Source organism: Ixodes scapularis, unplaced genomic scaffold (assembly GCF_016920785.2).
Source record: "Ixodes scapularis isolate PalLabHiFi unplaced genomic scaffold, ASM1692078v2 PGA_scaffold0__279_contigs__length_252992795, whole genome shotgun sequence".
Lineage (NCBI taxonomy): Eukaryota > Metazoa > Arthropoda > Arachnida > Ixodida > Ixodidae > Ixodes > Ixodes scapularis.
In genome coordinates, this window is record NW_024609835.1 from 224,830,438 (window position 1) to 224,854,627 (window position 24,190).

The window sequence follows — 24,190 nt, forward strand, 5'->3', positions numbered from 1 at the left end:
GTTTTTCAGTCTGCGTTGTGCCTCAGGGTGGCGTCTTTATTTCCGTACAACGACACGTTTTGTTTGGGGATTTTTTTTGGGGGGGGAACTCTATGGAAACAAAAAGCGTCTGTAGGAAGGCGAAGGGAAAACCTTCAGTGTACGAACTTTGGGCTGAAATATGAGTCACAATCGGCAAAAAAGCGATGTTTTCACGAGCTCAATCAAAGTCACCGTAGCTAAGCGGAGCTAACAACAGGATTTGGTAGCTCAAAAGAATGTTCATGTTTGTTCGTACCACACCCACGGCACTTCATACCGAAAAACTCTGAAATTGGTGGAATGTCAAAAATGTATTTCAGATAATGAGTACAAGATACTCGGAATTGTAATTAAAATAAAATATCAAATACTCTCGATGAAAAGCATTTCCAAGATATCAAGATACTTCAAAAAGTACTTGAAATCCTGTATCTTGAGTAGAGTATTTGAGGTAGGCATAAGTCTGCTCTAAGGAAAGAAATGTCGACATATTGCGTTATGACGGAAGAGTCTGCCAGCGGCCTCGGTTCATATTCGGTTTCTGAGCTGGAAACAGATATCTAGCGGCCTTCACTAAGTAAATTCATCGACTTTGTGAGCCCAATCCAGCCGCCGCTGTTTTTTTTTAGGTTTCTTCATAGTATTTCATGGCAGTCATAAAATTACTATAGTGGTGGAACGTGCTCAGCTGCAAAACTATCCTAAGTGGTAAATGTTGATGGCCGTGGGTAGCCTTTCGAAGTAAAATACGAAAGAATGCCAAGTCGGGTTCGCGCTACAAGTATAAAACTGCCTACACCACTTGAAGACATGTTCCATGTGCAGCCGTGCGTACTTTAGGAGCGTTTTGTTTGGACAAAAGTGCCATTAAATATAGAGCTAGGTGGTGCCGTGTTCATACACTAGTTTAAAAGCGCCAGCTTTCTACTATTGCATCAATCCGGGCATGCCTTCTGCGTGTCCGGATTGTTTAGTATTTACAGTGAACCCCATAAAACCTCAAAAGAATCCGTATTTGAACAGGGCATCCCAATACGCAACGAGGGTATCGGTATTGGGCGATAATATTGAATATCATTTGTTTTATCCTCATTCCCCATTCTATTCTGCGCATAGTATTGTACGACAAGAATAACTCTCACAATAAATAAAGGTCGGTTTACAACCATGGGTTTGCTTGCAACCGAGTCTGTTGTGCACCCCTGGGATCTCTTGCAAACTGGAACGCTGGCGCAATTTAAGCGGTAGTCATCTGGAACTAAATTGAACTAGAGCGTAGGTTTTGCAGTACTTCCGAATCAAACGTAATACGTACTATATGTTAGAAAGGGTCTATTATAAAAAGCCGGTCCCGTTTGGATTCAGGCAGTGGGTGTCTCAGCTCTGAACTGTGGCTCAACTCTAAAATGAACACTGACGCAGCATTTGCCTATGTCATGAAAAAGCTACGTTGGAAAAAAAAAAACTAAATTATACTATTTGCACCGTACACAGATAAAATGAATGACCAGATACGCAAAACCAGAAGTTTTTACAGCCTGCAACTAGTTGGTAAACTAATATACATATACCACGGTGACTGCAGCATTCTCAAATTCTGCTTAAAAATGACCACGAGACTCGAGATTCTGCAAGGCAGAGTATCCTCCTCACCATGGGGGAGGACAAAACAAGCAAGGGTGGACAGAGTAGAAAGGGGAGAGGAGGAAGCGCGGGAAAGGTTGAAAGCGTAAACTGGTCGTCGGTTTTTAAAGAGGTCATGAAACAATTTTTCAACTTTTTTCAGTTTAGCTTTCCTCCTCAAATCATAAATCGCGCGTTGTACCAAACAGTTCAAGAAGACGTAGAGGGGGAAGTCCCCATTTGCACGGACCCTCGTTTGTGTACCCGGAAACCGCCATTCTTCCCCTAGAAATTTAGCCCGTCGCTCAAAGCTCGAACAAAAGTTTTTTTCCTCATTCCGTTCACACCGATGGTGACAGTGCTGCGGATGCTACGTGCTCCTTGGGCCAGCCACACATTTTACCGCGTGATCACGGTCCCTGGCGCCTACTCACACGCCGCAGAAAATGAGGTCAGGTGACGAAAAGGAGGCTGCTGATTTGTCCGGCAAGCCCATAGCTCCCACCGCACTGTCAGCCTAGTCGTAAAGGGAAGAAGTGAGGTCCCGTGTCGTGTGACGTGCTTTGGGGACGGGTGTCGCGCTTTGGGTACCGCGGATCTAACACAGTGAAAAGGCAGAGAGCTTTCGAATGCAAGGAGGTGCGAAATAGCCCTCTGTGTTTTCAAATTTTCGCACTGAAAGACAAGAATTTTGACTTTCTACCTTCTTTTTTTTTTGGCGAACTAAACTATATGCTATTAGTAAAATACTAATCTAAATTGATTAATCGCAACCCGAAATTCGTTTCATGGGCCCTTTAAAAGGGCCATAAAAGAAACTTTCTATTGTTGTGAATAGTACTCAGAATCATTCCTTAACGTCAGTAACCGAATAAAAATGCCTCAGTTTTTTTTTCTCCAAGCAATGGCTGTCGTCAAATAAATTCGAGACATATGAACATCGCTCATTCCCTCAATCTGAAGCAAGAGCAAGCAGCAACGTTACCTGGTGCCTATCCTCTGCCGTCTACGTAAATCGTAGCTACGCCGCAGGGGTAAGTAAAACAGAAAACGCGTGCTGAGCTCGAGGCATTGTTAGAGTTCAGTTATTCTCATAACCGCAGTGGTTAGGCACGAGCCAATACCCAAGTGTAGGCCGAGGAATTGATATTTAGGAGCCGAACTTGAGTGCTCACGCAGTTCTCGTGTCCAATTCATGACCCGCGCTTGACTGTCATCAGGCGGGTTGTTTCGATCCCCGAACTTACGTCATAAAGAAGAATGAATAGTTGGGCGAGGTGGTGGGATTTCATCGTAGGAAATAGGGCGAAAAACAGACGAGGATGAAGAAGAAACACGGGACGAGCGCTGACTATCACCTAAGATATGTTAATTGGAAAAGACATGAAAACGACCAATTATTTTAATAGTATGCTCCCCCCACTTCTCGGCCTATGTATTACGAGATAATTTAAAGGAGCGTGATACACGTGGTAAACGCGGTAAAAAGTGAGATGATGCTAGCACAAATGCAAAAACACCACCTCACTATCCAGCAGTGCCAAAAACATTTGGATGACACAGGAGCCTCCCGCCCTTTTTATTTGGTATTTGGACACTTGGTCCGTGTGCTTGAACAAAACTTGGGTGTCACTCAATCTTGGCTCGCACTTACAGTCGCGGCAATGCATAACAAGATGAGAGTATATCTCCATCTTGAATTAACTTTGGTGCTCTCTTACACGCATCTTCAAACAGCGCCCCGTTTGACGAATATACACCCGCCCGCATGGGAAAGTGCATAGGAAATACACTGCTCCAACGGTGCGTGATACCAACTGTTTGCTATGCTTTATGGTGCAACACTGACTATTCGGTTTCTCCCACTGATCTCATGTCTATTTCCAAGATCGCGTTTTAGAAGCTTCGCCTGTGGACGGCAATGCGGCCATGGTCGGCCATCTTTTTGGTAGAGTTATATTTTCTCTAGCCATCATAGGTAATATGGCGGACAGCGCGATGGCGACAGGCTGCCATAAAATAGCCGCGGATCTAGTACCCTGTACCGCGGGTGATATTTCGTGCTTGAATGAAGTTGTTCGTCGAAGCAGAGTCTTGGAACCCGGCGTGAACGGTAGCCTCATCTTTTCGGACCCGTCGAAAGCTCTACGAAAGCGCAGCACCGAGGGAAAGCAGCGCAGCTCGCACCAAAAGCAGACTTCGTACCGGCGTCTGCTTTCGATGCTTCTTTCGATGCGACTTTCGATACGTGCTGTGATGCGTTTCCCCGGTGCTGCGATTTCGTGAAAATTTCACCGGGTCCTCAAAAATCGGGCTACCGTTCACTTTTCCGCCGGGTTTCAAAAACATGTTTCATCAAACAATTTCAATCAAGCACGAAATATTACCCACGCTATTTTGATGGCAGCCTGCCACCACAACTGCCACAACGCCGTCTGCCATGTATCGATGATAGTGGCTGCAGCAGCTGTAAATTGGCTAGAGGTAATATAACTCTACCAAAAAGATGGCCGCCAGTGGCCGCATTCGCAGAGGGGTAGACGCGATCTAGCAATATTCATAGAGATCAGTGGTTTTTCCCCTTACACGCCTTTCTATGACGGGGCAAATCTGGCTCAGCTTGTTTTTGGCCGAAAAAAACAACACCCACTCCGTATCTTGCCGCATTTCCCTTTAACCCGTGTGAAGCGTGGTGAACGTAAGCGATGGATGCCACCACGCTTTCTGTTACGCCCTTCCCGCTTAGCGCAGTTGCTGCATTGGCGCTGATACTCTTCTTTACTTTTCGGGGGCTGCGTCTTCGGCGTTGCTGGATAGTGAGGTGGCGTCTTTAGATTTCGGCTAGCATCGTATCACTTTTTATCGCGTTTAACACGTGCCGTCAGGCTGCTATGACTTTTCTCGTGTTATGCAGACGGGGGGCGAGCTAACAAAAATAAATGGTCGTTTTCATATTTTCCTATTAAAATATTTTAGTCGACAGTCAGCGCTCGTCCCGTGTGTTTCTTCTTCGTCCACGTCTGTTTTTCGCGTTCTTTCCTACGGCGACGTCATAAAGCTTGGCGAAGGTAACACCGAAAGCAATAGTCCCCGTTCATGTCCGCAATTTGTGCGCGACCAAGAAGCTTCTGAATCAGTGGCGGTTCGTGCGAGTATACTTGGGCCCGACTAGGACCAGTAAGCCTCTGTGAAGTTACGAACATTCCAACCCAACATCTTTTCATGACCCCTTTAATAAAGCAACGCTCTTTTTTTTACTTAACCGAGTGTACGACAAGAAATAATGTTGGCTAATTATACTCGAGTGACATAATCTACACAAAAGGTTCGACAACAGTGCGTTTGTCCTAAGGTAACATAGAACTCTTGTTGATTGCTGCATGAACCGTACTTACCCGTGCTTGACTGCATGACTGTGAATCTCCAAGTGGTTTCCTCAAGCACTTAACTCTGCCTCCAGCGCAGCATTCAAATTTACACTGATTTATATTGTTCTGTTTCAAAAGAAATTAACCATATATTTTACAATTAAGCGTACATTGCTCAAGTTTGATACTTTACCGTTGTATGCAGCACTGTGCGAATGAAACAAGCGTATAATTATTAGGAAATGTTAGAGGTATAGGTCTCCTGCTCTGATGCTTTGAACAAACTGTGGTGCCCTCTTTTTGAATTGTACGAGCTGGCCTGATTGAGCCTAGCACTACTTATGACGCGTTGAGTGAGCTTTTTGTTTTCTGCGGCTTGCTGAAGAACGGAAAGCCATTTTCGGATATCCGAAATCGACGAGATTCAACTCCGGAAGACAATACGAAAGGCCATATTCATGCTGCTACCACTAGCTTATGCTCTCTTTTTTTTTAAATGGTGACGAGACAATATCTGTCGTCCCGATGCTTTTTTTTTCATTTTTATTTTGGAACGCGTTAAGCGTAGTGCCTTGGCTCGCCGTCGTAGCTTCTTAGCTTTAACCTGTGCTTCGACGACCTTCGAACTGGTGTTGTTTTTTCTGTTTTTTTAGACCGCAGCTCTTAGGCGCCCGTTTCCGGGTTGAGTGGTGTCGGCGTCGGCGTAACCGTGCGCGTTACATTATGACACGTCACAGTTTCACCGCAAAATTTAGCGGGTTAAGTTTTCCCGCTAAATTCAGCGGAGAAATTGATATTACGTGATCTCAGCACCAAATTAATTTAGCTTCTAAATTGAACTGGGAAAATGACGTCAGGACTTCGTGTCATGTCACCCATGACTAAATTCAGCGGCTGAAGAAGACGACGAGGAAAGGAGATGGAGGGAAGGATGAGGAGGAGGAGGAAGAGGAGAGGAGGAGGACGGGAGAGGAGCAAGAGGAGGAGGAGGGGGGCATACGCTCTCCTCCTCCTCCTCAAGAGCTGCGCTCTAGACCTATTTCTCAATGGCGACGCCACCTTCAAATATCGTCACTTCCAGTACGGGCGAAAGCATTGTTTTGCCGTCGCCACGCCAATAGAAGACATTTTGGGTATAAGCGTAACCGTGACCCATTCTCGTTTTGTATTCCATTTAATTTGTACTAGCTGCAGGTTGAAATGCTTTAATATTTTTTCGTCACCTATACCCCATATGCCTACCAGGTGGTGGGGGACGAGAGTAAGCAAAAAATGTCTATACTTTCGCATTACAGAGATCTGTAAGCTTCTTTCATTTTTCTTTGTAACTTCGCGTTCAACACCAGAGCAGGTACGTTTCTACATATGACCGTTGAGATTCTCAAGTTTGCACTACGCGAAACAGGTCCTAAGGTTTGCGCTATATAGCTATTAAGGAGCAGAGTAACGCAATCCTTGGATCGGCGTGTTTTGCCAACAACATGGCCGACAGAGCAGCTTGGCGCGAGTCACGTGGCACTCAGGGTTCCCGGAGACGCCCGCCCTACGGAACAGCACATGGAGATAGACGCGACACGGCTGAGTAAAACATAAACGCTGAGTTCACACTTTTCGAAACTAGTCAGTACTGATGTTGGTAAAGCACTAAACCCTTTATCAAAGTTTTCATAAGATTCTATGCGTGTTAAGGTCTTTAGAAGGCAATTTCTAAGGCAATGGCGTTTGATCCAGGCGATTTTTTTTACGCGGCGGAAATGGAATTTGTGGGTTGGTCGGAGAAGCTCACGTGAACGGGACGACGTCGTCGCGTCGTCTGCAGCCTAATGTCGCTCAGGAAATAAAAAAAAAGAATTACTTTCTTACATGGATCACACTTTAGCGCAAATTATTGTAAAATGCTTCATTATTATGTCAAAAACAATTGTCGTTCCGCACATTCCCGAAATATTAAACTAAAAACGATTTTTTCACGTTCCCCATGCGTTTGTGTCCGGAGTTGGAACCTCCGGGGGTTCGCCACTAGTCGCCGAGAGATGGCGCCTTCGATTGCACTACTCTGCTCCGAAGGAGCTGTATAGTGCTCTAGCCGCAAGGAATCCCCTTTCGCAGGGTCCCCTGGGCAACGCAGGAGGCGTATATGTGCTCATACATTTTTAGGTTTAAAGCAAAAAGCATTACATTGGTTGTAAATTAGATTATGGGTTTCAATAGTGAGCTCTTGATACTTTTCAGAACTTTAAAATTCAGTTGTTGATTTTACACCTAAAGTGTTCTCCAGCTAGGTTCAACGTATAAGATAAAATTTGGTGCGATATCAAGCGAGTGCGTTTCAAAGTCGGCTTTCCAGCTTCGAACAGAAAGTTGAGTCATGTCGAAATGAGGTTTAACTTTCTTGGTTGCATCGTCGTTATATTGAAATGTATTAGACTGTCCAATAAATATGTAGCACGTTTTGGTGCAGCTTATGAAAAAAACAGATATTCCTCTTTATGGAGGGACATCGATCAAGCAGATGTACCTGTATCCTAATAGACACTGACCTACTGGAGTATTCCAAGTTATTTAAATAACGGGAGAATAGGCTTTCATTTCAATAATTTTTTATGGAGTTGCCTTATAAATGTTATAAACCTAAGAGTTCGATAATAAGCAGAATTTCAGCTTAAGATGCAGTGAGTAATGTATCCGCAATCTCGGAGTGCCTATATTTTTATGAAGCGTCCTCAAAGGGATACTGAAGCGAAACTGGAAATACGCCTATTACGGTCAGAAATAGGTTTAATATGATCAATGGTATCCGTAAATCATAATCGCGCCTTTGTATTTTGAACGGATGGCTATATTTTTCACCCTGAGGGGCCTGATTGGGCGCGCGCTCAAAAATCAGCCATCGGAGAGCTTCATGCGTCTTGGGACATTGGGCGCATTCGTGACGTCACTTGTGCAAGACGGGAAACGCTACAGCGTGAATGTTGTGGTTACAAGCGTTGCCACTTGGTGGCGCGTCGATGATTTACGACCTGTGACAACGTGGCTGTTGGAGATGTGCAAGGGCTGCACGCACGCTGCACCACGGCAAGTCGGCAACCACGACCCCACTGACAAAACCAGTTCTGAGGCCAAATTCTCAAAGCGAACTTACGACGAAAAAAGTGCGTACGACAAATTTGAAAGAAAACCCGTATTTTCGAAACGAAATTGTCGTAAATTTTGCGCAGGTTACGACAGAATCCTAAGACAGCTCCGAATCTGTCTTACGCACTTTTTACGATCAAATCAACATGGCCGACAGCGTCGCTCAGTTACCTGGTAGCGACGACCAACGGACATTTACTTCTCTACGTGCTCTTCTCCCGCGCGTCCCGACTTTAACCAGAAAGAAAAAAGGAAGGAGTACTTGAAACAGACCACGACGATCAAGAACGCAGTATCAAACACCCGAGAAGTGCTACAACGGCCACGATCCCACCGACCAAGCGAGCTCGGCAGAATATAGTAGGCCTAGCAGCAACACCGACTGGGTGCACCGTTGCTCCGGCGGTCTTTCGCCAAGACCGTCTGCCCACGACCGGCTGGCCTGCTGAACGAAATATGCCCGCGCGACCCTTGTGGACCCTTCCGGATAAATACTTTGATCCCTGAACTAAATTTCAGAGGTCAATCTTTTCCCCTTGTCATCTCAATCTCCTTTTTTTCCGAGACAGCCGTGACGAACGCTCTCGTGAAAAAAGGACTCTCATTGATTTTACCTCCTTGTTTTGTGTGATACGGATTACCTTCGGAACATGGTATGTACAGTAAAATAGTTTGTTGTCGAACGAGTTGGTGAACGTTTGGATTCATGGTTTTGCGCAAAAAAGAGACGGACACAAGAGAGAGAACACTCGTGTTTGTTTCTCTCTCTTGTGTCCGTCTCTTTTTTGCGCAAAACCATGAATCCAATGGTATGTACACTTTGTTATTAGTATGCCATTTTTATTCTGACATGACGCTACATCACTGTCGAGCTATAGTAGTTCGTGGGAGCTACGAGATGTCGGTCCAACCTTTTTTTGCCGAGTGTCACGTCAGTATCGAGTTGCAATCGTAAAAAATCGGTCCAGAAGCGCTTACCGAAACGCGGTCTAACAGAGCGAATCCAGCACTTCGATCAAACGCGCACGTCCGCTCCGAGTGTGAACATGTATTTGCGTGGCTCTTGCTGAAACTCTCGTAATTTAAACGTACCTTTTTTAACGTCGGCTCGCAGCTAGCGACTCGCAGTAACTAATACCAGCCGTGCCAGAAGCATGCTCGGGTCGCGTCGTGCAACAGTATACAGGCGGCTTTGGTCGTGCAAAAGAGCCGCAACGAGGACGAGCTCACTGTGGCCAACTACGCTTTGGCTTTCTTTGCCAAGGCTTTGCAAACGCGTTCAGGCCTAGGCTAATTCTGCCGGCACGCCGTATTTCCGCAGAACGGCGGTGCTCCTATGCCACAAGTGATATCACTAGAACTTTCCCACCGTCCACCATATGTTGATTCGAAATCGTTTAATTAGGTTTAAAATTAGTTATCCTAAATATTACAGCACGATATTGATATTTCCGAGATGGTGACTGTCCCTAGCCCATATTTAAGCAGAAAGATCAGCGCTAAAATTTCGTTTCCGTACCTGTTTAAAGCTCTAAATCTATCCTATGAGTACCGTAAGATGTACAGGTTGCTCCAATATAAGCTGGACAGCGGTGTTCGGGCTGGAGCTGCACAAAAGTGGCACAGAGAGTCCCGGAGACACACGTTAAGGTCTTAAAAAGTCTGGGAAAAAGCTCAAGGGGTATTTCTTATCGTGCCGATTGGGCGGTCGGCTTCAGGATTAGCACCCCGGAGGCACATCTTTTAGCTTGCACTTCCATGGGTGGTCCAGCTCATAATAGGGAGTTTTACTAGATCTTTCCGATACTTTTGTTTACAATACCTCCGCCGACGCATTTACGCACGCATTTTATCGTTATCGGATACCATTAACGTAGGAATCAGAGTTATCTACTAAGGCTCCCTAACACCAAGACAGTATCATTACGGTCGGTTCTTTTGTCTAATTCTCCGGTGTATGCAATAGTTGGCCTATATAGTTCAAGAAAGGGGGCTAAAAACACATAAAAAAACGAAAAGTACCAAAGGTTTCATTCATTCAAATAAAATGTCTAAACAGAAGGTCCAAGGGCGTAGGCTTGCGAGGAGAAACTTTGATGAGATTCGTGTTTTATTACCGCGGGATATCTGGTGTGCCATACCTATTAGATCGTGATATGGACTATAGTTGATCAGAATCAGCAATTTATTTGGGTGTCTGCGCCACACAATAGCGATGCATGTGTAAAAGTTGTTTCAACTGGTCTGATTTTCATATCGAGTCGAAGATAGATGAACCTGCACTTCACAGTCCAGAGCTTGTTTCTCGTTTACTTGTGTCATAACGTCATTTAGGTTCACAATTATTTAATAACGTATACAATCTGATTTTACGGTATAGCTGTAATAAGGAGTCATACCTGTCGTGCGGTGATGTTACAAAAGCTTGGATGTTTATGCTCGCAGTAACTGGTCATATTCAAATTCGTCCCCGGAAGCACAGCTGCATCTGGCATTGTAGGTTTCGGAGTTGATTTAATTTTTTGGCAATCTTCGCTTAATGTTCTGAAAAAAAAAATGAAAAAAAGGCTTGCACATGAATAGAACTCTCAACATAACTCAGTCTTTTAGACTTAGAGCATTTATAAAACCCGGAGAGTTTATAATAGCGGCTATTGGCATAGTATTGTATTGAACGGCCAGCCCGAACCGGACGAAGAAGAGCAGATTTTGAGACTAAAGGTATAGGAACCAATCTCGTCGTGGCTGGTTGTTCTAACTGGAGTATTTCAAGATAATGTATTAAATATTTATGTATTGTTGAGGCAACATAAATATTTATTACACTATTTAAAAAAAAAAAAACTTCAGTTAGAACAAGCAGCCCCGACGAGATCGGGTCCTAAAACCTTCAGTCTCAAAATCTGCTCTTCTGCGTTCGCTTCGGGCTGATCGTTCACTACAATATATTGCTATTTGAGCGTAATATAATTAATTAAAAAATACTACACTACAATTTATAAGATGTCCGAAATCGCGCATGAAAATGACGCCATAAACCCATTTCGGATAAAATTTGTTTCATGCCTTAGTAAAGTATTCGAAGACATCGCTTATTGCGCCATCTTTCGGAAAATGCACGCAAACAGTAAAAAAGAAAAGAAAGAAAGGAATATATGTGACAAAAATCGACTGATGCAAGGTTCTCCCGGAAATTTCAAGATAAGCTATATTTATGAGTCCAGTAAAATCTCAGTACCATATGTTTCGTTCATAGGATCCTGCTAAAAAAATTGCAATTTCCTACAAGGACTTCTATAGAAATCACTATGCCGTTTTTTAGTTCTATCACAGTTATAAAAAAAAAACAAAAAAAAACATTCTATATTTTTACCTTACTGCAGGAATATATAGTAGGAACTGTGCTCTATGGAATTTCGAATGCATCTTACCTATAGGTGAATTCTCATAGCTTCTCTGAGAGATGATTAATTAAATCTTCATCTCTCGCTCTGAATATGTATCTTTCCTGCAGCATGACAAATGCTGCCCAGAAGTGCACTTTACATTTTAGCGATTTCGTTTATGTAAACGACGTTTTCGCGAGCTCCTGATTTTTCCACTCTGGTACAATCTCGAGTATATAAATACGGGCTCACTAGTCCTCGAGGTCGAAACCTGGAAGACCTCACAGACCTTCCACAAACGTGTCAGCATGCATGTTGTCAAATTCCTAGTTATAAGTATCGGAAAAGTAAAAAAAAAAAGAAACAAGTTGGCCTTATTGCGCTTGACTAAAGTCGTTAGTGGGTTCATTTCACAAAAAAAAAATATATGTATATATCTTCGTCCATTGAGTGATCACGCTTTGTAGCTAAGAGAGTTTAATAAAAAAAGTGAAAGCCGTTTACAACTCCCTGTAACGCCGAATTAGAGCGCAGCTCTTGAGGAGGAGGAGAGAAGGGTACTGGGGGGGGTCAAGTGATCTTGGGTGGGGGTCACGTGACCTAGGGGGGTCACGTGACGATGCCGATGCCGATGACGTCATCAGTAACAATGACGATGCGGATACCGATGACGCCATCAGTGACGTCACTGATGACGTCATCAGTGATGATGACAATGACGATGCGGATGCCGGTGACGTCATCAGTGACGTCACTGATTACGTCATCAGCGATGATGACGATGATGCGGATGCCGGTGACATCATCAGTGATGATGACGATGACGATGCGGATGCCGGTGACGTCATCAGTGACGTCACTGATGACGTCATCAGTGATGATGACGATGACGATGCGGATGCCGGTGAGGTCATCAGTGATGATGACGATGACGATGCGGATGCCGGTGACGTCATCAGTGACGTCACTGATGGCGTCATCAGTGACGATGACGCTGACGATGCGGATGCCGTTGACGTCATCAGTGACGTCACTGATGACGTCATCGGGGGTCACGTGACCCCGAAGTCACGTGACTTGGGGAGCCACGTGACTTTGTGTGTCACGTGACCTTGGGGGTCACGTGACCCTGGGGGAGGGGTGACGAGACCCTTGGGGAGGGGTCACGTGACCTTGGGGTGACCTTGGGTTCACGTGACCTTGGGATGACCTTGGGGGTCAAGTGACCTTGGGATGACCTTGGTTACGCCGACGGCGACGGCGACGGCGACGCCGCTCAAGCCGGGAACGGGCCCCTAAGAGCTGCGCTCTAAAAAATTCCCCAACGCGTCGCATCCACTGTCGCCATGGCCACAAAAAATGTCAAAGTCAGTCAGTTCCGTCCCGATTTGGCGCGTTTGAAGCCTGTCTCCCAGGATTTCTTCCCTCAGTATACACCAACTCATGTTTACAAACAAACCGGAGCGCCCGGAGCGCCCCTAGCGGACGCCACCGGCGCCGCGCATGCGCGCTGGAGGTGTGGGCAAGAAGCTCGCCGTCGCCCATAAACAAACCATTGAAATGCGATGTTGTCGGCGTCGGTGTGAGTCCCCGCGCTCTTTTTGGCGTTGAAATTGTTGATTCTACGTCCTCCTAACGATGACTGACTACTTGAGCGGCGTCGGCGAAATTACCGAGGCTTGTTACACCGCAAAACTTCGCGTGAATCATCTGACATGCGGCGATTCATTCCGCGTGGACGCCGCAGAATGTACGCTAAAGCCTGATTCACATGATGAGATTTCGCTCGCAATTTTCAGTAGCGACGTCGCTCGGAGTGCGAAAGCGTGAACCGTAGCTCAGATGTCGACGTCGATACTGAAAATCGCAAGCAGAATCTAACCAAGTGAATCAGGCATAACAAGTCGGTGATGGCCACTTGTAACCATGATCAACATCTTGTATCTACTGTTTACGTCCGGCCTGCTTACCGACCTTGAAACTCAAGTCTTTTGAGGCCTGCACTTACTTCTTATCGCAAGTACCGGGCCCACGTTTGATCTACGGGCCGGTGTCCTCTAAAAGAGCAGACAACAAGCAGAAACGTTTGAAAGAGCAGACGAGAGTTCGAACGATCAGGCGGCCGTTTGAACTTGAAGACGAACTGAACGTAGTCCGCAGGTGGTCTGTAGAACTTGACGATTTTCCGGAGCTCATTTTGGAACAAAACAAATAAATATGATGGCCAAAAGTATCCGTGAATTCAACCCAAAATGCTTCCCGCCCAAGCAATCGTGGTCCGACGGCGTCTGGTTTTCCCTTTTCACGGCACATATCCGCGTTCTCGGACGAACCGAGCGCATGAAAACCGACCTTCAAATCTTTCTCGACACTTTTGGTACAGCCCCAGTCGCAGGACTTTGACGAAAAGGCAGGTTTTTGTCTGGTTCCTTTCAAAACAACGCAGGAATACACGTCTCACATGGGCACTTCCGCCCACAGCCCCGGACCGGAAGTGCGTCCGACGCGCCACCACCGCGGCGTGATGTAACAGAGATGAGTTCGTGCATATTAAACAAGTGGCAAGAAGGCATTCTATCTTCGTCATAACTGCGTAATAAAAAAGTATTTATATACCCAAAGAAAAATCAGGTGCGCTTTGCTGAGCTAATGAAAGTGTGATTGAAGTTTTTACCAACGGACACCGCCACCAAAGCGTTCAAACGGAATACACTACGGAAATATTTCGAGAGGACTTGGCAGTGAAGTTGAGTGAAATTCGGTTTGCGTGTGTTCCGAAGTGCTTACTGTATTTCAAATATTTTCATGTTCCCAATTGGCCATACAGACCAATGAAGGTGTGTTTGGCAGTTCAAAATCATGTTACGTACTTGAGTTCAAGAAAAGACAGAAGCGAGGAGCATGTGCAAGATAGGAGATTCTCAAGATTCGTTCTCGTTGTTGAGATAGGAGGCTTAGAAGGGGGTTATTTCTAAAAGCCTTGTTAAGGAAAAACGAACCTGCCAGTGTTTTCGGGGGAAGTGCGGCTCCAACAGAAACCTGCAGCGCTAACACTTATTGTTTAAAATTAAGTAAACATCTACTCAAAAAGTTGTGCAGCATGATTCCTTGAGAACAATCTGACATTGGACATGGCGTTAAGATAATAGGCGTTGAAGGTGTCTACTTCGCAAGAATCTTGTTCAGAAAGAGCGAACCTACGAGTTTCTTGGGCGAAAAGCGCCTCTGCCAGGAACCTTCAGAATTTGAAGCATTCAATCTACAGTAATTGAATGATGCACTCAAGTAAGTGTATTAAAAAAATTATCTGGAACATTCTTAGATTAGCCCTGGTTGTTTAAATAAAAGACGTTGAAGATGTCTTCTTCGAGAGAGACGCCTTCCGGAAGAGCGAACCTACAAGTTTTTAGTGGGAAGTGCGCCTCCGCCAAGAACCTTCAAAATTCAACGTATTTGGCCTACTACATTGCAATCATGCACCGAAATATGTTTATTATATGATTCCCAAAGAAATTAGCGACCCTCACTTTGTTTGTAGGGCTAAGAGGCGCTGTATGTGTCCACTTCGGAAGAATCAACATACTCGCGAACCTGCGAGTATGTTGGGGCAAGTGGGCCTCTGGGAGAAACCTGCGAAAGTCGCCATTTTCGGTTAAGACATTTGAGTTATTCACCCAAGCAGTTTTATTTCATAATTATGCCGGGAACATTGTGAAATTCCCCTTAGTTTTTGAAATAAAAGTCACTGAATTTCGCTACTTTGAGAAATTCCTTTCCGCAAGACCGAACCGGCGAATGTTTCTAGAAACTACGCTTGCTCTTGGAACCTGAAGGAATCAATGCATTCGGCTTGGAATAATTGAAGACGAAGTCACGAATTTCGCAGCCTGATTTCAAGGGAGCTTTGCCATATTGTGCATGGCCTGTGGGAAAACAGCCGGTAAATTGAACTTGTTTTCCAAAACCTCACCAGAAAAACAGAAGAGTAATCTTTAACAATGTACTTTATTCAGGGAACTCCTGCAGCGCCTAGAAGGCATTATTGCAGGGGGCAAATAATAACGAAAAGAACATATCAACATTTGCAGCACAAACTATACATTCCTGTAAAGCGTTCCAGTCCTTGACCGTCCTCACAAAAAACGAATTTTTACAGAGCTCCGTCCTAGTACAGTTTTCGCGTATCTTGTGCCCATGATCATTACGTTTGGAAAAATAATTTGGTTTTAAGAGGTATGATGAGCTATTAATACCAGTAGCTTCATGATAAATGTTGTATAAAAATTTCAACCGTAAATTTTTTCGCCGAAGATCCAATGACGCCCATCCTAGTGATTGTTTCATGTTAGTTACACTGGAAAAACGATCGTACTGGCCCAGGACGAAGCGTGCGGCACGATTTTGTATTTTTTCCAAGCCATCAATGCGATTTTTTTTGGAAGGGTCCCACACAGTGCATGCGTAATCTAGAAGTGGCCTTACATAGGCAAGATATGCTAGTTCTTTTATTTTTTGTGTAGCGTTTTTTAGGTTTCTTTGGACAAAGCCCAGTGCGCGACCCGCCCTCATAATGACATCATCAATCTGCGAATCCCACGTGCAGTCGGATGACAAAATGACTCCGAGGTATTTTACTTTATTCTCATTCGTTACTAGCTCATTGCTTAAATAATACTGTGTGTCAAATTTATTTTTTTTACGTGTGAAGCTAACATGAACACATTTCTTTACGTTAAGTTGCATCCCCCATTCACCGCACCATTGTTCTATTCGATCTAGGTCAGCCTGCAGTTGTCCGGAACCCTCCCCGTTCTTTATACGCGTACACACAGCGCAATCATCAGCAAATAATCTCAGCTGGGAAGTTACATTGACATGAATATCATTGATAAATATTAAGAATAACAATGGCCCCAGAACCGACCCCTGTGGTACACCAGACGTAACTTCAACAAAATGAGACGCCTCGCCGTTTAAAATTACACATTGCTGACGCGAACTCAGGTATGACTGAATCCATTTGTTGGTGTGGTAATATCTATGCTCAAACAATTCAATTTGTGAAGTAAGAACGAGTGCGACACTGTGTCAAACGCTTTCCTATAATCAAGAAAAACACAATCAGTCTGTTCACCCTTATCTACGGACATGACAAGATCATGATAGAGCTCGGTTAGTTGCGTGACACAAGAATAACCTCTCCTAAATCCATGTTGTGAATCTATGAAAAAATTATGGTAACTAAGACGTTGCATTATCTGGCTGTACAAAATGTGCTCAAGTAGTTTGCAACAAATTGATGTTAAAGAAATCGTACTTGCTAACGAAAAGCAGTCTAAATCATATCTCTGGTTAAATTCAATGTAAAATAAATAAAACGGAAAGGGCTGATCAGACTTAAGTTTAGTCACCCATGTAACGGCATGTCCGCCGTGTCGGCAATGTGGGGAAACAAAGGACTCAGAATATGAAGACGATGGAAATGCTATATGCCTGCATGTCGGCTCAAAATGCTTAAAATAACGTATGTACATGGGCTAGTACTAATATGAATGGTGATCAAGCGTCTACATCGAAAGACCGGGAGCGCTTCTTTGCCTGGAAATGTATGTGCAGATGTAGTGGACTTCGACGCATTTTTTTTCTTGCTGATGGTTTACTGTGTGTCAACGGGGAGGGAACGTTCGAAATTTCGTACACCGCTTCAGAAAGGAGGCAAAAGGTCATGATATACAAAAGGGTGAGCAGCTGGCGCTTCGTACGACGGGTCGGAAAACCCGAGACTGCCGTTGCGAGAAGTGCACTCTGGCGGGCTTGGAGGCTAAGATACCAAGCATATTGGTTGTATTCGAACGATGTGTGGGCTATTTTGCTGTACATCTGGGTGGCTCTGAATCTGACTAGCCACCAAACAACCTAAGCGTCCGGTGCGTTCACGTAAATCATGTGATGCTGTCATTCGCTGAAGCACGGCCGCATTCGTCCACGTGTTGTCCTGCATTGCTGGCGTCATAGTTGCTGGCGTCACCGAAAAAATTTCCCGCTAAATTTAGGGGAAAAAATTTGCGCTAATTTTAGCGGGTGAATTTTCCTGCTAAATTTAGCGGACATATTCCCTCGCTAAATTTAGCGGAAACCTTTTCCCACCAATTCCCGCTAAATGTGGCGCTAAGTTTAGCACGGAAATTTAGCAAAAATTTCCCGCTATATAGGAGGGCAGCAGGCGAGGAGGAGGGGATGGTATGGAGGCCGGGGAGGAGGGGCATATCCTCCCCTCCTCCTCCTCCACAACAGCTGCGCTCTAATTCTACATTACAGAGAGTTGTAAACATCTTTCATTTTTTTAAGCGCGTGAGTTCTTGATGGCCTGGCGCCAAGTTTGTTAGTTAGTTAGTCAGTTAAATCACGTGACGCGCCGGCTGGGGGCGTCAGGTCGGATTCGGCTATTTTTTCGACGCCTTTATCCGTTCATGTGTTGGTTTTTTTCACTTAAAAAAAAGAAGACTGATAAGAAAAAAACAGAGGTCTCGATAGACGTTTGCGAGACGGCCTCTGGGCTCCGCCATCTTGATGCCTGTGTGGTTAGATCGACTGGCAGACAAGCATTGACGAGGCGTACTCACGGCCTCAGCAACTGTCAGTCAATCTACCCACACCAGCAGCAAGACCGCGGCACGAAGAGGCCGTACTTGCCAGCGTCTTTAGGACGTTGGCAATTTCGGCCGGTTGTTGTACGCGTGTCATTAGTCGCTGTTTTCCCTGCCATTTTTTTCTGAGTCAACTGTGGCTTTGCACTACTAAATATTGAACAGCGCGAATCGCCTGAGCTATCTCTGCTAAGACTGACTTCGCTGCTCCACCGCTGTTTATCTCGGCTCGGACGTTCGCATCGCAACAATTGGCTGCTTCACGGTACCGCGCCTTGCTTCTGCGCTATAAGAAGAGGAACTGTAGCAGCATCCATCAGGAGCTGCGTCCGCTGTCCTGTCGAAGCACGCTGTTTTGTTCCTGCTGTCACATCTAACGCCGAAAACCTCGCCGGTACGAGCGTCGAACTTCAGCCTTTTTTCTGGGGCCTTCTGGGCGACGCCGAACCTCGCCCGGTCTACCGCAAGCAAGCGCCGAGGGGGGCTCGTGCAGAGCCAACCTCAGCCCCTTGCCGAGGGCGGAATGTCTGCTGGCCAAACTTCATCCCAAGTTGACAGGCCCACCTACCACCTGGAGCCGAAGCACGTGCCGTCGGGGACTCGTCCGCCTCCCCGACAAGCTCATGAGGTAGCCGAATCTTCGGAGGACGACTCCACGTTCAAGGAAGGCATCTCCAATATGGACGACTCTGAAGGGTCCCAAGACTGGACCGAATCGCGAGGCAAAAAGCGTCGACGGAAAAGTGGCGGCTCGGGCACGTCCGGGACTACTAGCCACAGGCTACTTGAAGCGGGGTTCACCGCTTTTTCGCGCCCACCACCTCCGACTCGGTTCTGTCACTCAGTCCATCCAAGCTTACAGAATACGTCGAATGTGCTGCGCCAGGTGCCGTCAAAGAAGTCCGCGTCAACAAGGCAAGAAACTTAATCGCGGTCGAAGCACGGACACCCAAGCTCAAGGGAGTACTCCTGGACCTCAAGGTACTCTGCACCACTCCTGTCCGAGCGTTCCTCCCCAATCCCTCGAACACCTGCATCGGGCTTATTAGGGACGTGGAACTCGGCCCTTTCGACGCTGACATCCGGAACCAGATGCGGGCTCTAGTCAAGACCTGGGACGTGCTGCGACTTGGGGAAAAGTCTTAACTCGGGAAGATTGTCTTCCTCGGGAAGACGCGGCCCGACTTTCCCCACTACGAACTACTTCGAACTCCGGTCCTGCCTTTCTAGGTAAAAGCCTTGCAGTGTCGGCGGTGCCTGCGTTACGGCCATATACCCGCGGTCTGCAATCGTCCCCAGGCATGCGCACGATGCGGCGCCTCACACGACGGCGGGTGCGAATCACCCGAGCCAAAGTGCATCAACTGTCGACAGAGCCATGAGGCTACGTCCTCGTCCTGCCCAGCCCGATGTCGGGAGGTCGCCATCTCGCGTTACCACTCAGAAAACAACGCAACGTTCCGGGATTCTCGCGAAGCGCCCCGCAACTCCTCGTCAGTCAAGTCAGACAAGAATTCACGCAGTGAGCAGGGTAGCACCCCCTCAGACAAGAATGTACCCGAAGACGCCCGTCTTTCCACGACCGACACTCATGCACCGGCAGTGTCACCCCCTACCTGCCAAGAAACCGACGCCACTCCCGGCACCTGCCTCTCAGCCTCCAGCACAACGGTAAAACAGACCTGCGCAGAAACTGTCAAAAGCTCAAAACCATCCAAAGGCCGCGACACCCAAGCTTCTCGGCAAGTCGCGCCTGTCCCGCCACCTTCAGGCCACATGGAAGCGGCCGCCCCCTTCTCGCCGCATCTTTTCAAGTCCATTGTAACCATGATCGTTGGCGCCGTGCGTGACCTAATCCACATCCTGCCAACATTCTCGTTCCGTAAGTTCCTGGAAGCCGTCCTAGCTCTCGAGGGCATCATAGGGTCGCTGCTCTGAAGCACGAACGGCAGTGGTACCCTTAGCCCCGCTGATGCCTCCCTCAGTGCATCAGTCCCCTGCTAGAGGGTGACGACAGACCCCTGTGGCTCTACAATGGAACTGTGCAGGACTGCTGACCAGACTGGCAGAGTTGTCCCTCTACCTTCAACAATGGAAGATACCCATTTTAGCTCTTTGCGAAGCTGGTCTCCCAGGAAATCGCAGCATCCCTGGGTATTTTGCTTATAAAAACCCTTCCATACCAAGCTTTCCAAACGGCAGCGCTGCACTTTATATCCAAAAAGCTATCCCTCACCATGCCGTGGATATCTCTGACCTCTGCACGGTTAACCGGGACCTCGCTGCGGTGCGTGCTGAGATCGCCGGGCGCCGCCTCACTATTATCTCAATTTATGTCCGCCCAGGAGGGGCGCTGCGGAGGTCGCCGGCTTAGTGGATTCTCTGCGCACCAGGATCACCGATCCGGTTGTGATCTGTGGGGACTGGAACGCTCATCACGCTATATGGGGTGACACCAGAGAAGATACAAGGGGCAGGATGCTGGCAGAACAGCTTGAGGAACACAACCTTGTTGTGGCCAACGACGGCTCCCCAAATTTTCCCGGCCACCCTGCACTTTCAGTGCCATCGACGTCACAGCCCATTCCCCGGAGATCCCACTGTCTTGGCGGGCTGCAGCCGACACCATGGGCAGTGATCACTTCCCAGTCTTCATCGACATCATAGGCCTACAACGTCCTGGGGTCCACGAGGTGTCAGTCATTCACTGGGACCGGTTCCGAGACAACCTAGGGGTATCTACACGACCCCTCCTGGAGGCCATCAGCGACGAGGCGAAGGAAGCCACAATCAAGGCAACCGTACCTAAATCCTTCCCTGCATCCGACCTGACCCTACTAAACCTCTGTGCAGGGAGATGGAGGGCCCAGAGTATTCTGCAACGTAAGGGTGGCGTGACCTTTAAAGGCCGGTTCTCACATGCAGCGAAGCGCTCATGTAGCGCTACTCACGTGTCGTCGGCTACTTATCGTCTGCCGTGAGCAACCGTTTTGACGGTGCGATACAAAGCAGGTGAACGCTACCGTGAGCACGCGCTTAGCGCGAGATCAACGCTATGCTTGTAGCGCTCCGCTGCATGTGTGAACAGGCCTTAAGACCCTCTTTAACAGGATTGACGCTGCCCTACGACGCTATGCCGAAAAATGCTGCAAGTGGCAGTGGGATTTGATCTGCTCTTCGGTGGATGCAACCACACCACCCCGTCGTATCTGGAGGCTTATGGACAGTCTGTCCGGGAAAAGAAGGTACAGCCTCCCATTCGCTTCTCTGGCCCTATGAACGGGAAAGCTACAAACGGCCCTGGCCGAAGACTTTGCCACTCTCTATGCCGCGGCCGTTTCCCAGCCAAAGTCGCGCTACCATGCGGATAAAGCACGTTCTGCATGGATGCCCCTTTTACGGAATCCGAACTGAGATCCGCCCTGAGAGCCTCCAAGCGGCGAGGGGCACCGGGACCAGACGGGGTCATGACGCAAATGTTACAGAACCTGCCAGATTCACGTTTCCAGGAACTTCTTTCGTCGTTCAATGATATCTGGGCCTCATCAGAATTTCCAGCGGTTTGGCGACTGGCATGGGTGGTCCCCGTACTCAAGAGTGGCAAACCAGCAGGAGACTTATCGTCCTACCGGCCGGTGTCCCTCACCTCATGCGTTGCCAAGCTCTTCGAGCGGCTGGTACACGCCCGCTTGATCTGGTGGCTGGAGGAACACAACCTACTCCCGTCAAATATAACTGGGTTCGGGTCCCGTCTCTCCGCACAAGACAGTGTCCTGGACATTGTCAGTGCAGTGCAGCATGCAGTAGCTAGCCGTAAGTCTTCCGTGGTGGCATTCTTCGATATCCAGGCTGCATTCGACAATGTGGAACCGGCATCAGTCCTGGCCCAACTTACCTCTTGGGGTGTCACGGGAAGAGGTCAGGGCTTCCTCGAGGGTTTCCTTTGGAACAGGTCAATCCAAGTCAAACTGGGCAACACACTCAGCCAGTCAAGACCGGTGCAACGTGGTCTACCCCAGGGCAGCGTCCTGTCGCCTCTACTCTTTAACATCGCTATTGCGGGCCTCCCAGCCGCTCTTCCCTACACAAGGATCCCGATTGGTTTCTCTATGTACGCGGACGACTTATGCATCTGGGTCTCTGGCTTCCGACACCCGACCTTGAGGGCCATAATGCAATCTGCCATAAACAAGATCCAGGCCTTCCTCGAGAGCCAAGGTCTTTCGATTTCCGGTCACAAGGCAGCGGGTATGGTCTTCCCAGGAAGGAACCGCCGGTTGCGGGAGATCAAGCTCCAACTGGACTCCCAGCCCCTGCGCCTTGTATCAAAGCACCGCTTTCTCCCCATTACTCTTGAGAACCGCTGCAAGTGGCACGACCAGATAAAGGCCGTCACGGCTTCCACCATCTCTTCCCGAAACGCTGTGCGCCGGGTCAGAGCGCAGAAATGGGGCAACTCTCAACGATTCATTCTGACCCTTCATTTTTCTTTGGTGGGGAGCCGACTCATGTATAGCTTACTATACATGGACCTCCTCCCCAGTCAGCCCGACAAACTCGAACGGCTACACTGTGCGGGCCTGCGAACATCGCTAGGCGTTCCCAGAAGCGCCAAAAACGAGAGGGTGTATGAGGAGGCCCGGTCGCTTCCTTTGCACCTCCAAGCCTTCAAACGCCTTGTGCTGCAGATCATTCGTCTAGGGGAGACTCATCCTGGCCAGTCCCTGATCAAAAGGCTCAGGACCCGAACTCAATCCAAACTCAGCCTCGCCACCAAGACCCTTGCCGCACTGGGATGGCAACGCCCCCAGATAACCAACCCGCACGGCACTACACCCTCTTGGGAGGCAGGCCTGCAGCTAGCCGAACTCCTACCCGGCGTCCGCAAGAAGGCCAACACGCCCCCTCTGGTTCTCAAAGCAGCTGCACAAGAACAGCTAGCAGCAAGGTACCCTCGGCACCTACACATATACACGGACGGTTCGGTGGACGGGTTTCGGCAAAGCAGCACGGCAGCCTATCACATCCCGGACTTACAAAAAGACTGGAGCGCCCGCACTACTCACATAGTGTCGTCCACGACCGCCGATATGACGCCCCTCCTGCTCTTCCGCTAAGTGCCACCAGCCCAGTTCGGGCTCGCTAACTGGCTCACTGTGACATGAATGCTGCTGGTTTCTTTTGCCTCCCCTCCTCCTCACCTAAGCCCTATCTTTTCCCCTCCTCCTATCCCAGGGCGGAACAACGCTTGCACTTTTGGCAAAGCTATACCATGCCTTTCCTCACATCAAGACACCCCCCCCCCCCCCCCCCCCCCCGCATCAATCACTTGGGAGCTGCGACGGCAGTAGGCTCGTCTTTCTAAGACTGCGCTCCTTTGCAGGTTGGTTTCTTATCCTCACATCAACTATTTAAGCCTTTCGGCTAAATTGCCGTCGCTGCTGCCAATTCGAATTGCACTTCCATTTTTTGTGTGATAAGGTGTGATTTACCACTATGTAAAGAGACCTCTCGAAACTTTTCACTGAGTTACGGGGTGAATTGAAGACTGAATGGAAATTAATGAGAGAAGCACTAGAGAGAGACTTTCGTAGCGAAATACGTGATCGTGCTGATATAAGAGAAAGGAAGTCCAGCATGAACTTCATCAATGCTCAATACGAATATATCAAGGAAATGCTTGAAAGTGGAATTAGAGTCAAAAAGGAACTAAAGAAACAAAACGAAGAACTGCAAGCAAGGTGCCTCGCGCTTGAAACATATATGAGAGCAAACCAAGCGAGCATCGCACACCGGGAACAACGCTCTCGCGCCTACAATGTTGAAGTCAAAGGTATTCCGGTGGCCGAGAACGAAAATCGTATTTCAACATTGTGTAAGCTAGGGTAGGTAATCGGCGAACCGATTGATAAATCGGACGTTGAAATCTGCCACCGCGTCCGCACTCGAGAACGCGGGAAACAAAGCATTATCGTGCAGTTCATCCGTAGGGAAAAGCGTGACAGGGTAC

General features: G+C 47.5%; 1 pseudogene; it reads right to left on the minus strand.

Moving 5' to 3' along the window:
* LOC120839134 overlaps positions 1–24,190 on the minus strand; it is a 61,008-nt pseudogene that overhangs the window by 11,342 nt on the left and 25,476 nt on the right.